This window comes from Hylobates moloch, unplaced genomic scaffold, assembly GCF_009828535.3.
Source record: "Hylobates moloch isolate HMO894 unplaced genomic scaffold, HMol_V3 SCAFFOLD_15, whole genome shotgun sequence".
NCBI lineage: Eukaryota > Metazoa > Chordata > Mammalia > Primates > Hylobatidae > Hylobates > Hylobates moloch.
Genome location: NW_026652290.1, coordinates 88,253,417 through 88,269,940, shown reverse-complemented (window position 1 = coordinate 88,269,940; position 16,524 = coordinate 88,253,417). Strand labels below are relative to the sequence as shown.

General features: G+C 41.1%; 1 protein-coding gene across 1 annotated transcript in view; it reads right to left on the bottom strand.

The window, feature by feature from the left end:
- STRN (striatin) overlaps window positions 1-16,524 on the bottom strand; it is a 141,999-nt gene that overhangs the window by 33,209 nt on the left and 92,266 nt on the right. The gene's annotated exons all lie outside the window — the stretch shown is intronic.

Genomic DNA, 16,524 nt, shown 5'->3' with positions numbered 1-16,524 from the left:
TTGAGATACGTCCCATCAATACCTAATTTATTGAGAGTTTTTAGCATGAAGCGTTGTTGAATTTTGTCAAAGGCCTTTTCTGCATCTATTGAGATAATCATGTGGTTTTTGTCTTTGGTTCTGTTTATATGCTGGATTACATTTATTGATTTGCGTATGTTGAATCAGCCTTGCATCCCAGGGATGAAGCCCACTTGATCATGGTGGATAAGCTTTTTGATGTGCTGCTGGATTCGGTTTGCCAGTATTTTATTGAGGATTTTTGCATCAATGTTCATCAAGGATATTGGTCTGAAATTCTCTTTTTTGGTTATGTCTCTGCCAGGTTTTGGTATCAGGACGATGCTGGCTTCATAAAATGTGTTAGGGAGGATTCCCTCTTTTTCTATTGATTGGAATAGTTTCAGAAGGAATGGTACCAGTTCCTCCTTGTACCTCTGGTAGAATTCAGCTGTGAATCCGTCAGGTCCTGGACTCTTTTTGGTTGGTAAGCTATTGATTATTGCCACAATTTCAGAACCTGTTATTGGTCTATTCAGAGATTCAACTTCTTCCTGGTTTAGTCTTGGGAGGGTGTATTTGTCAAGGAATTTATCCATTTCTTCTAGATTTTCTAGTTTATTTGCATAGAGGTGTTTGTAGTATTCTCTGATGGTAGATTGTATTTCTGTGGGATCGGTGGTGATATCCCCTTTTTCGTTTTTTATTGCATCTATTTGATTCTTCTCTCTTTTCTTCTTTATTAGTCTTGCTAGCGGTCCATCAATTTTGTTGATCTTTTCAAAAAACCAGCTCCTGGATTCATTAATTTTTTGAAGGGTTTTTTGTGTCTCTATTTCCTTCAGTTCTGCTCTGATTTTAGTTATTTCTAGCCTTCTGCTAGCTTTTGAATGTGTTTGCTCTTGCTTTTCTAGTTCTTTTAATTGTGATGTTAGGGTGTGAATTTTGGATCTTTCCTGCTTTCTCTTGTGGGCATTTAGTGCTATAAATTTCCCTCTACACACTGCTTTGAATGTGTCCCAGAGATTCTGGTATGTTGTATCTTTGTTCTCGTTGGTTTCAAAGAACATCTTTATTTCTGCCTTCATTTCATTATGTACCCAATAGTCATTCAGGAGCAGGTTGTTCAGTTTCCATGTAGTTGAGCGGTTTTGAGTGAATTTCTTAATCCTGAGTTCTAGTTTGATTGCACTGTGGTCTGAGAGACAGTTTGATATAATTTCTGTTCTTTTACATTTGCTGAGGAGAGCTTTACTTCCAACTATGTGGTCAATTTTGGAATAGGTGTGGTGTGGTGCTGAAAAAAATGTATATTCTGTTGATTTGGGGTGGAGAGTTCTGTAGATGTCTATTAGGTCCACTTTATGTAGAGCTGAGTTCAATTCCTGGATATCCTTGTTAACTTTCTGTCTCGTTGATCTGTCTAATGTTGACAGTGGGGTGTTAAAATCTCCCATTATTATTGTGTGGGAGTTTAAGTCCCTGCTTTTTCTTGCTTCTCTTTCTAGGTGGGTAATAGACCATCTTCAGCCTGAAGCCTTCTGAAATATATTCTGAAGCACTGAGACTCCTGTGAACCTGAAACTCTGCTTGTGGACAAGGGCATGGCCTTCTTACTAGACCTTTGCTAGTGTTTCACAATCAACTCAGCTTTTTAAGCAATCATAGCAGGCAGGCCCATAGGGAAGGATTCCCCAAAACTAGAGAAGCAACTTCTAGGAAAACCATCTGAGGCAGCTATTGAATGTCCAGGCCCTTCTTAACCCTTTTATCTGAAGCCTCCTCCAACCATATCATCAGCTCCTCTAGCTCCACCATCTCCAAAACTCTCTGCTCCCCAAGCATCACTCTTACCCCAACAGGAAATGCCCAATAGAAAGTGATGCCACCAGGGTTCAAGTTCCCTTCTCATTGTAGGACCTTAGGCAAATAAAGTGAAACTTAAGCTGATTTTCTGATGAACCGGATAGGATATAGAAGATTTCCAAAATTTAACTCAGATGTTTGACCTCTCATGATGTGGTGTTATGATGCTCCTAAGCCAAAGTCTACTCAAAGCTGAAAACAGGCAGCTCTTCAAGTAGCAGAGAAATTCAGAGATGAGCAGTATATCTCCTATAGCATGCCAAAAAAAAAAAAGAGAGAAAATAGGGAAAGTGAAGAAATAGGGGAACCATCATTCCCAATAGGAAGGAGAGGCAGTACCTCTTGACCCTGATTGGAAACCCCAATACTCCAAAGATGAATGGAAAAGGAAAAATGTTTTAATGTGCATATTGCAGGGCCTAAAAAGTGCTGGGTCCAAACCTCTTAACTATTTGAAACTGTCCATGATAAACCAAAAGCCAAATGAGAATCCCATGGACTTAATGGAAAGGCCGAAAGAGACACTAATAAAACACACCTCCTTATCCCGATTCATTCAAGGGACAGCTCATCCTAAAGAACAAGTTTATTACATACAGCTCCTGATATTAGAAGGAGACTGCAGAAGTAGGCCATAGGATCAGATAGGACCTTGGAAAATCTCCTGAGGGTGGCCACCTTTGTCTTTTATTATGCATACCAGGAGGAGGCCCAGGAAAAAGAGAGGAAACATGAGAGAAAGACAGAGGCTCTAGTAGGGCTTTGCAGGCTTGCAAACTCCAGGATGGCCGAGGTGCATCCACTAGTTGCTACCAGTGTGGCAAGTCAGGTCACCTTAAGAAGGACTGTCCAGGCAGCAAGAGGAAGCCATCTTGACCCGTCCAGCCTGTGGCAGGGACCACTGGAGATCGGACTGCCCCTGGAGATGTAGGTCACTGGGTTCAGAAACAGTCTCATAGATGGTCCAATAGGACTGTTGGGTCCTGGGTCTCAGATCCCTGGCTTGAGCAGCTCAATCTGCCATTACTGCAGGGATCCCAGGGTGATTCTGGAAATTGAAGGAAGGAGGGTGAACCTCTATCTGCACATTGGAGATAGCCTCTCTCATCTCTCTAATCCAGGCTCCCCTCTTCCTGTAGCACAAGAGTGATGGGCATCTCAGGAAAGTTTCAACACAATATTTTTCTCAACCCCTTGGTTGTAGTTGGGGGGGGGCTATTATTTACATATGCCTTCTTAATCATGCCTGAAAGTCTCACTCCTTTATTTGTTAGAGACATTTTAGCTCACATAGGGGCCAACATACTTATAGCCCCAGGACAAACTCTGTCTCCCCCTGGTGGAAGCTAATATTAATCCAGAAGTGTGAGAAACTCAAGGAAGAATAGGTCAATCTCTAAGCACTAGGCCAGTCTGGATCCATCTTAAGGATCCCACTTCTTTTCCTAATCAGAAACAACATCCCCTAAAGGCAAAGGCTAGGAAAGGGCTACAAGACATTATTAATAACCCGAAAATGCAGGGCCTCCTCAAACCCTGTAACAGTCCCTGAAACACCCCAATATTAGGAGTGCAGAAACCCAATGGGGAATACAGACTAGTTCAGGACCTCCACCTCAGTAATCAGGCCACAGTCCCAATTCATCTGGTGGGCCCTAATCCCTATACCTTGCTAACTCTAATGTCTGAGGGAACTAAATGGTTCACAGTCCTAGATCTAGAGGATGCATTTTTCTGCATAACATTATATCCTGACTCTCAATATCTGTTTGCCTTCAAAGATTCCTGCAGCCAAACTTCCCAGTTAACACTGAGAGTTCTGTCTCAGGGATTTTGACACAGTCCTCACTTGTTTGGACAGGCACTGTCAGAGAATCTCTCTGAGTTTTCTCATCCTCAGATCAGGGTCTTGCGTTATGTAGATGACATACTTCTCTGTGCCCCAACTGAGGAAGCTTCTCAGGAAGGCAGTGAAGCTCTTCTTAATTTCTTAACTGACAGAGGATATAAGGTTTCAAAATCTAAGGCCTAGCTTTGCCAAACCTCAGTGAAGTACCTAGGTTTGTTGCTGACTGAAGGGACCAGAGCATTAGGGGAAAGATTAAGCCCATTTCCTCCTTCCCCTTCCCTAACACCATCAAGATGGATACCTGGGTACAGTGAGATAGCTTCTCCCTTACATCACCTCATAAAAGAAACTCAAGCAGCTAAAACTCATTTCCTAACATGGGAACCTGAAGTTCAAAAGGCCTTTAACCAGCTAAAACAAGCCTGATCTTTATGTATCAGAAAGGAAGGAAATGGCCCTGGGAGTTTTAACTCAAGCTTGAGAACCAACTCAACAGTCACTGGCTACCTGAGTAAGGAGCTTTATTTAGTGGCTAAAGGATGGCCAGCATGCTTCCAAGCAGTTGCCACAGTGGCCCTACTGGTACCAGAGGCCAACCAAATTAACCCTAGGAAATAGCTTAACGGTTTATACCCCCATATAATGTACCAGGATTGCTGTCTTCAAGGGGAGCCTTTGTCTAATAGACAGGCTCTGCTGTTAGAAGGGTTTAAAATTATATCGAAGGGTTTACAATTATATCAAAAACTTGTTGTTGCCTAAACGCAGCCACTTTCCTCCCCAAGGAAACTGGGGAAACTGAGTATGACTGAAAACAAGTTGTGGTACAGAATTATGCAGCCTGGGAGGATGTCAGAGAAATCCCCTAGAAAATCCAGACTGGACCCTCTTCATGGATGGATGTTTCTTTTTTTTTTTTTTTCTTTGAGGTGGAGTCTCACTCTGTTGCCCAGGCTGGAGTGCAGCGGCGTGATCTCAGCTCACTGCAAGCTCTGCCTCCCAGGTTCATGCCATTCTCCTGCCTCAGCCTCCCAAGTAGCTGGGACTACAGGCACCCACCACCACATCGAGCTAATTTTTTGTATTTTTAGTAGAGACGGGGTTTCACCATGTTAGCCAGGATGGTCTTGATCTCTTTACCTCGTGATCCACCCACCTCAGCCTCTCTAAGTGCTGGGATTACAGGCGTGAGCCACCACGCCCAGCCATGGATGGATGTTTCTTTGTGGAACAAGGATCCCATAAAGCAGGATATGCAGTAGTCACTCTGAATGATGTTACTGAAAGTGTGCCCCTCACTCCAGGCACAAGCACTCAACTAGCTGAACTGCTAGCTCTTACAAGCTATAAGGTTTCAAAATCTTGAATTAAGCAAGAGAAAGTTGGCTAACATTTACGCTGACTCAAAGTATGCTTTCTTAGTTCTTCACACTCATGCTGCCATTTGGAAGGAAAGACGTTTTTTACCACTAATGGATCCCCTATAAAATATCACTAGGAAATTAACAGGTTTTTATCCTCAGTTTTCCTTCCATGAGAGGCAGCAGTGATACATTGTAAGACACATCAGAAAGGAACAGATGACACAGATGAAGGAAACAGGCAGTCAAGTCAGTGGCAAGGAAGTCTCAGGGGCTCAACACACTCAAAGCCTCTCTATTCTGGGAAGGTTCCATAAGAGAAATTAAGCCCCATTACTCCTCTACAGAGATTGAATGGGCCATCTCTCAAGGGTACACTTTCCAGCCCTCCAGATGGCTACAGTGAAAGGATGGCAAGCTCCAATTTTACTTGCAAAAGGATAAAACTTATCAGTGTGCCCAGAGGTTGTTTTCAACAGAGAACTTACAAGCAGTCAAAGAGGTTGTTATTGCCTGTGAAGTCTGTCTTAAGAATAATCCCCTCAACAGGTGGCTCCTTCCTCTTCAAACCCAAAGGATGGGAAGCTATGCAGGGGAAGACTGGCAGATAAAACTCAGCCATATGCCAAAGATTAAGGGAATCCAATACATCCTGGTATGGGTAGATACTTTCACTAACTGGGTAGAAGTAGAAGAATTTCCATGCCATACAGAAAAAGCTTCTGCGGTAATAAAAGTATTAATGAAATAGCTCCCCACTTTGGTCTACTTAAGTTCCTCCAAAGTGACAATGGCCCCTCATTTAAGGCAGCCATCACACAGGGAGTCTCAAAGGCACTAGGCATACAGTATCATCTCCATTGTTCTTGGAGACCTCTATCCTCAGGAAAGCTAGAGAAAACAAATGATATTATCAAAAGATACCTCAGAAAACTGTCCCAAGAAATTGAACTTCCTTGGGTCACTCTTTCCTCCCATAGCTTTACTGCAGGTAAGAAATACCCCTACAAAATTAGGTCTGAGCCCTTTCAAGATTCTGTATGGATGGCCTTTCATTACAAATAATTTCCTATTAAACCAGGAAACCTCTGAATTGGTTAAGCATGTAACCTCTCTGGCTCACTTTCAACAGGAATTAATACAACTACCAGAAGCCCAACCCCAAGGAATAGGACCACCATTATTTAACCCAGAAGATTTGGCATTTGTAAAAGTTCTCCCTTCTCTCTCCTTCCATAAGCTCAAGCTAGGAAAGGCCCTACACTGTTCTCCTTTCAACTCTCTCAGTGACAAAAGTTATAGGAATCAACTCCTGGATACATCACACTCAAGTCAAAGCCTGGAAAGCTGAGGGAGCAACCCCTGATAGCCTAAAAAAAGTCCTGGCTATCAACGCAAAAAAAAAAAAAAAAATAGAGCTTAAGCTGAAAATCATAAAAGATAAGTAAATGAGTGAGGGATACTCATCCTACTGAGTGCCACCCCCACATTACCAGATACAGTCAATCATATTTACTTTTCCTCTTGAGATTCAACATCAGATATTAGAACTTCTTTTTTATCCATACTTTCAGGGAGATTTTGATTATCCATGGGATTACATTTGTAACTTCATAAACTCCCAAAGGGAAATTCTGTATCTTGGCAAGTAAAATTTTAAATGGAAATTATTTACTATGCCACACTTGAGGGAATTGTTAAACTCACTCTACTATTTGCTATATACTGTAGCACCCCTAGAATGGATATCAGACAAAGAATCTCAATAGCTATAGTATGTTGCTTAATTATTATCCTTATAGCAGAGATAATAGTTACAGACAAGAAGTAAACATGAAAGTTTTACCATCACTGAGTCTGCTATGATTTTTTATTGAGTTTGGTAATATGTCACATTCTAGCTATGCAAAGAAGTTATAAAGAAAGAAATTTTATATAAGAAAGGATCTTGTATGGTAAATTCTTGTCCTAAAGAAAATGACTGGTTGTTTAAAAAGTGGAATGTTTAGGACAAGTCAGAAAGTTTAAGCATGTTGTAGATGGTCTGTGTAAGTCATGAAATGATTAATAATTACAGGAAATATTTAGCCAAACTTAACACTAAAAGTACTCTAGCCACCCAACCCAATGCCATTTATCCTATAAAGAATGTTATTTCTATATTAACGCTTCTGGTAAAGTACAGCAACATCTTGTGGAGGCAAACCAGTATCTAACAGGTATCAAACAAATTCTACTGTCATGGTTGTGGCCTATAGTACCATGACCAATAACGGTAATCTTAATACTCATATTTGAACCCTATATTCAAAACCTTCTTGTAAGATTCATCTCTTCTCACCTAGAAGTGATTAAATTCCAAGTGGTGCTTCAGATGGAAACACACATCGACATGCCATTCTTCCGAGGATGCTTAGATCAACATCAGAAGGAACTCTAACTGTTGTTCCCTACACAATGCCCCTCTTCAGCAGGAAGTAACCACAAAGAGTCGTTGTCAAACACCCCCTAACAGCAGTTAGGGTTATCACTTCTGAGGGGGCACATATGATACAGGAGATAGAAAGGAATTATTTAGGCAGATAGTAAGGGCAACAGAGTCCTCAGTGGAATTTCCCTTTTAACAACAACAACAACAAAAAGCCCCCAAATAATTTCTTTTCTACAAAGAGCAGCCTGAAAAACCAAGTTTCAAACATAGATAAACAAGCTGGAAGGTTGCACAAGTGAATGCTGGCAGCTATGCCAATAGAAAAGGGCCACCTGGGGTCAGGTATGTTCAACATGGAGGCTCCATCTTCCCTTTTCTTTGTTACCACATGTACAGTAAAGAAAGCAGGCAACTTGTCACCAGCCAGGCAGAAAAGCCATCTGTATAATAAAAGATTAGGGTTGGGGCAGTCAGATTTTAATGTCCTGTGCAAATGGCACACCAAGCCCTAACCTGTTTTTCATGCCCTATGAAAATTATACACCTGGTCCAACCAATCTTTCATGCTCTGTGTAAATTAGACACCACTTCCTCAAGCTTATCTATAAAACCCACAGCATTTCCCCACAGAACCAGCAACCCATTTCTCCAGGACCCTTCTCTGCTGTAGAGCTCTTTTTTTGTGTGAGACGGAGTCTCACTCTGTCACCTTGGCTGGAGTGCAGTGACGTGATCTCAGCTCACTGCAAGCTCCACCTCCCAGGTTCACGCCATTCTCCTGCTTCAGCCTCCCGAGTAGCTGGGACTACAGGCACCCACCACCATGCCCAGCTAATTTTTTGTATTTTAAGTAGAGATAGGGTTTCACTGTGTTAGCAGGATGGTCTTGATCTCCTGACATCTTGATCTGCCCACCTCACCCTCCCAAAGTGCTGGGATTACAGGCATGAGCCACCGCACCTGTCTGAGCTCATCTCTTTCTTTCACCTATTTAACTTCAGCTTCGAACCTTACTCTTTGTGTGTCCACGTCCTACTTTTCCATGGCCATGAGACAACAAATCTCAGGTATTTACCCCAGACAATGACACCGCTTCAATGGTGTGCTACTGCACATCTCTTCCCCAATTCCCTATACAATGACATCATGTTGGTAGCCTAAACTTGGCCACAATTGGCAAATGCTACAAATTAAGGCTTGATTTACTGCCTTCTTGATTGAAAAGACTTTAAAATGTGATGGAGAATAAGCTAATAATGCACAGTACTTTAAGTGCATGCTAGGTTGGTAGCATTTATTGGTTATTACATTGTGAATAAGACAAAAAAAGAGGTAATATCTTTTCAGTATTTGAAAACTATTATCAAATTCAGGAAAGCCACTCATGAAATTCTGACACATCTCTGTGTTCACTTTCTCTTTACTCAATAACATAAATAAAAATAAGAACCAAAATTTATCTTGGTTGTATGCCCACTTTTGAATGACATTAGCAACGTTTTTGCTGAATCAGATAGTAAGCAAACATTTATTCACAGTCTCATTTTGTCAAATCATAGATAAATTACAATCTTGAATTGGCTATGGATAGAAGAGTATGGCAAAAATTAGTTGAAAGCATTTTGTGAGAATCAATGAGCTATAATGGAATTTACAATAAAGAGTATCGTATATTATTAGTTGTAAGTTGTGTGCTACACATCCTTTATGTCAATCATATTTATAATAAACTTACTTTTTTTCAGAGAGTCAGTTCCTAAACATTTACCAACACACCACTGGAAAGGAAGAGGAAAATTAACCAGAAAAAGAGAAGGAATTTTTTTCAGCGCCATATCTGCTCTCCTTAATTTTCTAGATATACAGTGAAGCAATGATACCTGTGAATACTTGAGATCCTTCTTCTCTCAGCCCAAGCATTCTTCTATTCTGCTAAGTCAAACCCAGCAAACAAAATGATCTTATGGAAAGTCTGAAGCAGTAGAAACAGGGCCCTGACAGCATAGATACCTCTTTCCCCCTAAACAGGGAGTTTTATTATTTTTCCCCTAAAAAATTACAGAGAACATCACAGTACTGAGTGAGAAGTCATGTTATTTGTGCTCTGACTCTCATCCTAATTCCACACTTTAACCTGCCTCTGCTTTGTATAGACATTATGTTATTAGTGCTTTTTTTACATCAAGCTAAATATTCTCAATTCTGTAGCCATTTTTTCTTTCATCTAACTTATTCATTCTTGCCATCTTAGTCATTCCCCTTATATCACATTCCGGTGTGACAGAACTTTACTAGCACAATTCTTAATGTAGACTGACCATCAGAAAAATGATTCCTGGGTTTGGAAACTACATGTCTATAGAGGCAGTCTAGGACCACGTTGGCAACATTAGCAGTCACCAAACACTGCTGGCTCACTGCAAACTTGAAGTTAACTAAACTATTCCACACAACCTATTCAGAAGATGGGTCTCCTCCCTCTTATACTTTGAGAGCTAAGACAAAAATACCAAAATTGAAACGATGCAGTTTATTAAGAACATTAAAAGAGCAAATATAAAAACCAGATAATAGGACTCAAGAAGTATCACAAGAAACAAAGATCCATTCACAAATAAATAACGCCTGTGAAATCATGGCAGTGCAACTCAGTACATATCAATGATTATAGTAATGACCGTGCATTGTTAATATTTCAGAAAACAAGAAAATGCACCATACTTTTTAGAAAAGTGACCCACCAAAATTATTTTAAGATTTATGTGTGGTAGGCTGATCATTCTCATGAAAGCATAACATTCTCTTAAAAGGTTTTAGAAGCCTCTGAACCTTTAACATGATAGATTCTCTTCAGTGTTTACTGAATAAATTAAAACAGTGTACATGCCAAGTTATGGGAAAATAGCATAAACAAAACCTCAGAAGTAGTGATTTCCCCACATTACTACTTATGAGCAATCTTTAATTGAACTCCTTCTATAATCTTGTGATTTTCAGATGTCATTTCTAATGAACAACACTAAAAAATAGTGTTATGCCTATTTTACAGATGAGGAAACCTAAACATTGAGAATTTATGTTAATTGCCCAAGTTCACACAACATGTAATTGCAGAGCTAGGATTCAAGTCCAGCCCTGTGTTATCTGAAAGCTTGGGTATTACCCCCAATTCCATAATTCTTCAAGAATTGTAAGTATGTATATCAATAACTATTAATTTCGGAACCAGTTTGATATGATTGCTTTTCAATTTTAAACATTATGCATGCAGGTTTGAATTTGCAGCATCAGCTAATATTCTCGTCTTTACAAAAATCAGAAAGACAAAAATGTATGTCTTAAAATCTATTTCCTGTAACTAATAACTAGAATGATTACATCAGTTGAAAATAAAGGGTAATAAAGCTGGTAATATGTGTACTGTTTATAAATTCATTTGGGGAAAAACTAAAAGCACACACACAGACACAGAAACACACCAAGTACTGAAGTGGTCCCTTTGTATGATACTGACTCCCCTAACCCTCCATTTAGCATCATTGTCAATTTGATTGTCCACTGTCCAAGCAGCCAAAACTAGAATGGAGGAGAAAGTTGGTTTTTGCAGGCCCCAACTCCCATTTCAGCACCTTCAGCTATTTCTGGCACCCTTGGCTTCCCACTTATCTTCTACCTCTGAAGGCTTATGGTGCTTTCTGCACACTGTCTAATTTCCAATGAGTGATGAAGAAATGAGGACTTGATTCTGTCTCCCAGGAATATTTGCATACTATGGAGTATCCAAACATAAAATCTTTAGTGGCAATCATTTCCTTTAAGGCATCAATGTTGTAATGGTCAACCAAATTATTAATGATCTGACCCCCAAAATAATATTACATGTGATTCCAATAAAGCTTTCCCCAAGGTATCATAAAGGTAGAAGGTTTTAGTAACAATAATAAAAGCAGCCCAGGAAAGCACTTAGAGAAATTCTGGTAATTCAACTCTCTTGAGGTAATTTATATTAATAACCATACGTAAAATTCAAAAACAAATGTATAGTTATTCATATAATGCTTCTGAATTACATAAATGTGTGTGTGTGTGTGTGTGTGTGTGTGTGTGTGCATGTGTAACAGTTTTAATAGCAAATAAGTTCTTAAACAACCTGTTTCAACCCAAACTCAATGTCGAATGGGATGTTTTCCTAAAGTCCTGAAACTGGCAATAGGGCCAAAATCTGAGAACTAAGAGGCACTAAATGTGTGATCCACATATTAAAGAGAACCAAAGGCTGGAGCCAGACGGCTTCTCCAGGGATTACAAGAAGATCACAGAAATGGCTTTACTACTCCAAGCCTTCTACCCCTACCCACCTCACCAGCCACTGAGAATGGAGGCTGCAGAAAGGTGAAAACAGAAAGGAGAGGTTACAATTCTCTTCTTCTATCCTATCCTCAGCCAATATCACCAGACTTGTAAGAAGGGAGACTGCAAGGGAGTCACTGTAAGGTAGAAGGAGACCATTTTTCCAATCAGTAGCAAGACTGTGACCAAGGAAGGGGATAGTGATCTACCCCTGCACCTACAGAGGAGAAAAGGGAACTGGGGAATGATGGCAAACAGTGGGAGAGGGAGGGATGCCCAAAAGCAAACAATCTTCGTTTCCACCATCTAGTGGGCTCAGGAGTGTGAGTTTCCCATAGGTTAAAGAGACAGCATGGAAGGTAGCTGGGCTGTAGCCATTTTGCTAGTAGCACCCTAAAAAATGCTGCCACTGAGTGGAAACACACACACATGCCTGCACAAGCACACATATATACATATAAACACAGGTGCAAGAAGCCATGGAGTGAATGCCAGTGGATACAATTTACAGTCAAAGATTGTGTAGAAGAGACAGAATTGAAGTCATGTCTGGCAAGGTAGAAAGTTGTGCAATAAAAAGGCCCCATATCTCCCCACAGCCCTTGCCCCCAACTGAGAACTTACACATGTGCACTATGAAAGGGTCAACAGGTGGATACCTGCTATGCAGTTGGTGTAGACAGCTAGTCCTTGTTAGCCAGAGAAGCAGCAGTGAACCAAAGGAAGGAGACTACAATCTTGTAACTGTGGTCTCGTGTACAAAGAAACCCTCTTGCTCCTTCCCACCATAACACTCTGGGGAGCTACAGCCTAGCATGGAGGGGAGAGGAGATGCAGAGCTCTGAATGAGATTTAAACTGGATAAAATACTTAGAAACTGGGAAGGGGTGGAGCCAAGATGGCCGAAAAGGAACAGCTCCGGTCTACAGCTCCCAGCATGAGCCACACGGAAGACAGGTGATTTCTGCATTTCCATCTGAGGTACCGGGTTCATCTCACTAGGGAGTGCCAGACAGTGGGCGCAGGACATTGGGTGAAGTGCACCCTGTGATATCCGAAGGCATTGCCTCACTCCTCACTCGGGAAGTGCAAGGGGTCAGGGAGTTCCCTTTCCTAGTCAAAGAAAGGGGTGACAGACGGCACCTGGAAAATCCGGTCACTACCACCCTAATACAGCACTTTTCCGACGGGCTTAAAAAACGGCACACCAGGAGATTATATCCCGCATCTGGCTTGGAGGGTCCTACGCCCACGGAGTCTCACTGATTGCTAGCACAGCAGTCGGAGATTAAACTGCAAGGCAGCAGCGAGGCTGGGGGAGGGGTGCCCACCATTGCCCAGGCTTGATTAGGTAAACAAAGCAGCCAGGAAACTCAAACTGGGTGGAGCCCACCACAGCTCAAGGAGGCCTGCCTACATCTGTAGGCTCCACCTCTAACGGCAGGGCACAGACAAACAAAAAGACAGCAGTAACCTCTGTAGACTTAAATGTCCCTGTCTGACAGCTTTGAAGAGAGTAATGGTTCTCCCAGCACGCAGCTGGAGATCTGAGAATGGGCAGACTGCCTCCTCAAGTGGGTCCCTGATCCCCGAGCAGCCTAACTGTGAGCCACTCCCCAATAGGGGCAGACTGACACCTCACACGGCCGAGTACTCCACTGAGACAAAACTTTCAGAGGAATGATCAGGCAGCAGCACTCGCCATTCATGAAAAATCCGCCGCTCTGCAGCCACTGCTGCTGACACCCAGGCAAACAGGGTCTGGAGTGGACCCCTAGCAAACTCCAACAGACCTGAAGCTGAGGGTCCTGTCTGGTAGAAGGAAAACTAACAAACAGAAAGGACATCCACACCAGAAACCCATCTGTACATCACCATCATCAAAGACCAAAAGTAGATAAAACCACAAAGATGGGGAAAAAACAGAGCAGGAAAACTGGAAACTCTCAAAAGCAGAGCGCCTCTCCTCCTCCAAAGGAATGCAGTTCCTCACCAGCAACAGAACAAAGCTGGATGGAGAATGACTTTGACAAGTTGAGAGAAGAAGGCTTCAGACGATCAAACTACTCCGAGCTACGGGAGGAAATTCAAACCAATGGCAAAGAAGTTAAAAACTTTGAAAAAAAATTAGACGAATGGATAACTAGAATAACCAATGAAGAGAAGGGCTTAAAGGAGCTGATAGAGCTGAAAGCCAAGTTTCAAGAACTACGCGAAGACTGCAGAAGCCTCAGTAGCCGATACGATCAACTGGAAGAAAGGGTATCAGGGATGGAAGATGAAATGGATGAAATGAAGCGAGAAGGGAAGTTTAGAGAAAAAAGAATAGAAAGAAATGAACAAAGCCTCCAAGAAATTTGGGACTATGTGAAAAGACCAAATCTACGTCTGATTGGTGTACCTGAAAATGACGGGGAGAATGGAACCAAGTTGGAAAACACTCTGCAAGATATTATCCAGGAGAACTTCCCCAATCTAGCAAGGCAGGCCAACACTCAGATTCAGGAAATACAGAGAATGCCACAAAGATACTCCTCGAGAAGAGCAACTCCAAGACACATAATTGTCAGATTCACAAAAGTGGAAATGAAGGAAAAAATGTTAAGGGTGGCCAGAGAGAAAGGTTGGGTTACCCACAAAGGGAAGCCCATGAGACTAACAGCTGATCTCTCAGCAGAAACTCTACAAGCCAGAAGAGAGTGGGGGCCGATATTCAACATTCTTAAAGAAAAGAATTTTCAACTCAGAATTTCATATCCAGCCAAACTAAGCTTCATAAGTGAAGGAGAAATAAAATACTTTACAGACAAGCAAATGCTGAGTGATTTTGTCACCACCAGGCCTGCCCTAAAAGAGCTCCTGAAGGAAGCACTAAACATGGAAAGGAACAACCAGTACCAGCCACTGCAAAAACATGCCAAATTGTAAAGACCATCAAGGCTAGGAAGAAACTGCATCAACTAACAAGCAAAATAACCAACTAACATCATAATGACAGGATCAAATTTACACATAAAAATATTAACTTTAAATGTAAATGGGCCAAATGCTCCAATGAAATGACACAGACTGGCAAACTGGATAAGGAGTCAAGACCCATCAGTGTGCTGTATTCAGGAAACACATCTCACGTGCAGAGACACACATAGATTCAAAATAAAGGGATGGAGGAAGATCTATCAAGCAAATGGAAAACAAAAAAAGGAAGGGGTTGCAATCCTAGTCTCTGATAAAATAGACTTTAAATCAACAAAGATCAAAAGAGACAAAGAAGGCCATTACATAATGGTAAAGGGATCAATTCAACAAGAAGAGATAACTATTCTAAATATATATGCACCCAACACAGGAGCACCCAGATTCACAAAGCAAGTCCTGAGTGACCTACAAAGGGACTTAAAATCCCACACAATAATAATGGGAGATTTTAACACCCCACTGTCAACATTAGACAGATCAACGAGACAGAAAGTTAACAAGGATATCCAGGAATTGAACTCAGCTCTGCACAAAGTGGACCTAACAGACATCTACAGAACTCTCCACCCCAAATCAACAGAATACACATTTTTTTCAGCACCACACCACACCTGTTCCAAAATTGACCACATAGTTGGAAGTAAAGCTCTCCTCAGCAAATGGAAAAGAACAGAAATTATAACAAGCTGTCTCTCAGACCACAGTGCAATCAAACTAAAACTCAGGATTAAGAAACTCACTCAAAACCGCTCAACTACATGGAAACTAAACAACCTGCTCCTGAATGACTACTGGGTACATAAGGAAATGAAGGCCGAAATAAAGATGTTCTTTGAAACCAAGGAGAACAAAGACACAACATACCAGAATCTCTGGGACACATTCAAAGCAGTGTGTAGAGGGAAATTTACAGCACTAAATGCCCACAAGAGAAAGCAGGAAAGATCCAAAATTGACACCCTAACATCACAATTAAAAGAACTAGAAAAGCAAGAGCAAACACATTCAAAAGCTAGCAGAAGGCTAGAAATAACTAAAATCAGAGCAGAACTGAAGGAAATAGAGACACAAAAAACCCTTCAAAAAATTAATGAAACCAGGAGCTAGTTTTTTGAAAAGATCAACAAAACTGATAGACCACTAGCAAGACTAGTAAAGAAGAAAAGAGAGAAGAATCAAATAGATGTAATAAAAAATAAAAAAGGGGATATCACCACCAATCCCACAGAAATACAATCTACCATCAGAGAATACTACAAACACCTCTATGCAAATAAACTAGAAAATCTAGAAGAAATGGATAAATTCCTTGACAAATACACCCTCCCAAGACTAAACCAGGAAGAAGTTGAATCTCTGAATAGACCAATAACAGGCTCTGAAATTGTGGCAATAATCAATAGCTTACCAACCAAAAAGAGGCCAGGACCTGATGGATTCACAGCCAAATTCTACCAGAGGTACAAGGAGGAACTGGTACCATTCCTTCTGAAACTATTTCAATCAATACAAAAAGAGGGAATCCTCCCTAACACATTTTATGAGGCCAGCATCATCCTTATACCAAAGCCTGGCAGAGACATAACCAAAAACGAGAATTTCAGACCAATATCCTTGATGAACATTGATGCAAAAATCCTCAATAAAATACTGGCAAACCGAATCCAGCAGCACATCAAAAAGCTTAT